General features: G+C 35.4%; 1 non-coding gene across 1 annotated transcript; it reads left to right on the forward strand.

Annotated features, from left to right (window-relative positions):
• Positions 1-1,830: 1,830 nt before the first annotated feature.
• Positions 1,831-1,953, forward strand: LOC138990314 (U6atac minor spliceosomal RNA). The gene has a single exon (XR_011466425.1). It is a non-coding gene; the product is annotated as a U6atac minor spliceosomal RNA (small nuclear RNA).
• The last annotated feature ends 309 nt before the right edge of the window (positions 1,954-2,262 follow it).

Genomic DNA, 2,262 nt, shown 5'->3' on the forward strand with positions numbered 1-2,262 from the left:
GTTCCATCTTTGGGTCAGGAAGATTCCCTGAAATAGGAAATGATAACCTACTCCAGTATTCTTGCCTGGAAAATTCCATGGACAGAGGAAGCTGGTGAACTGTAGTCCATAGGGTCACAAAGTGTCAGATACAACTGAGCATACACACATACACATAGACAGAGTGCCTGTGTAATATTTAATTCTATGAATAGAGAAAATAGTTTCAAAAAGGCCTATAAAATATGCATAGCAAAAATATATATTTAATGCTAACACAGAAATATCTTTAAGTGAATTGTATCATATACATATGTATTATCTATATGTGATTGTACATATGTAGAAAATTTATAAAAAGATAAAACTAAAGTGATTAATTTTTTTTTGTTACACCAAGTTGGATTGTTTATAAGTCTTTAGAAATATTTATCATACTGTGCATAGTTTGAATTTTTAAGATGTTTTAGGCATTTATTTTTTAAATTTAACTTAAAAATGACTTTAAGCAGAACTGATTTTGTTGAAGACATTATAGGGTACAGTTCTAGAATTTCTGTCTCAGAATTACACAAGTCGGAATCTTGTTTTTGATAGAAACACTTAATTTTCATCTCAACTAATAAACACATTTTCATCAGATACCTTCCTTCAAAAATATAAAAAATCCTCACACTATTTATATGTCTGAAGTAGGGACATTTCGCTTAATCCCTATGTCACTGAATGAATAATTCAGTGGAATTTAATATCAATGTTTTGTAATAATTTAAAAATTTTTTAAATCATTACATTTCATCTAAAAATATATTGGGATAGGCTTCCCAGTGGCTCAATGGTAAAGAATCTGCCTGCCAAGCAAAGATATAGATTCAATCCCTGGATCAGAAAGATTCCCTGGAGAATGAAATGGCAAACCACTCCAGTATTCTTGCCTGGGAAATCCCATGGACAGAGAAGTCCATGAAGTCTGCAAAGAGTCAGACAAGACTTAGCGACTCAACAACAGCAGCACAGGTATTGTGATAACATTAAATTATATTCTTATTTTGAATCTTTGTATTAAATACAACTTTGGTGAAATTGCACATCATTAAATTATGCTTAGTTAGACATTGGTACTAATTAATATTAAACATAGAAACTAAAATCAATAAAGCAGGATTAAAGAAGATTTTTTTCCTAGCATCTTTTGTTTATACACAATAAAACAATATCTATAGAAATATTGATTTCACAAACTTGTGATCAATATAGCCTAACAGCCAGGAGACATTCACTTGAAATAGATATTTACTATGTCATTATTGTCATAACCCATAATGGATTATCCATAGGCATTCTAGGATCATATACAGGCCGTTTGGGGAAAAAACTGGAACTTTTTTCTAAAACTGGGAGATATTATCTCACCAAATTGGCACACAGGAAATAATTATTTATTTCAATGAAAACAATCACTGTGGGTATCAGTGAGGGTCTAAGGCACATTAAAAACAAGACACTTGAGGGGGGTGCTTTGGGAGAATTTTACTTATGTGAGTGATAAAAACAGACAGGCAGAAAAGGAAGGGAAGAAGCATGGAAGGATGGAAGGAAAGAAGAAAATGAGAAAGAAAGAAACAGACTTACTGATTTGGAATTCCTGAATTAAATCAACTTTTTCACCCACTCATAGTCAGCTTTCTGGGGCTGCCTTGTCTTCCCTTGATGTAAAGGAACAGAGAAGAATGAATTTTGGCATGCTCAGATAAGTTTCCAAGAAAAAGAAGATTTGAAAGGACAGAGTCATACTGCCTGGCTTCTTTTCCCAGACTCAGCTATAGTAAATTCACTCCTGCTATGCCATGAGTGTTATATGAAAGGAGAGAAGGATAGCACTCCCCTTGACAAGGATCGACAAGGCTCTCAGGCCTGACAACATGCATACAGTTAAGACAATGCCAACTACTTTGTGGCATCTAACCACTGTTTGGGCTTCCCTCATGGCTCAGATGGTTAAGAATCTGCCTACTACGCAGGAGACCCAGGTTTGATCCTTGGGTCAGGAAGAAGGAAATGGCTACCCCCTCTAGTATTTTTGCTAGGAGAATTCCATGATAGAGGAGCCTGGAAGGCTGTACTTCATGGGGTCACAAAGAGTCAGACATGACAGAGTGACTAACACTTTCACATGCAATGAGTCAAGGAGCTGACAGACAAGGGTCAGACTACAATGTTAATGTGTGACTCTGCCCAAGGAGGAAAATATCAGGGGTGGAGGAAGTGTTCCCCTCAATATCT

This window comes from Bos mutus, chromosome 12 (genome assembly GCF_027580195.1).
Source record: "Bos mutus isolate GX-2022 chromosome 12, NWIPB_WYAK_1.1, whole genome shotgun sequence".
Lineage (NCBI taxonomy): Eukaryota > Metazoa > Chordata > Mammalia > Artiodactyla > Bovidae > Bos > Bos mutus.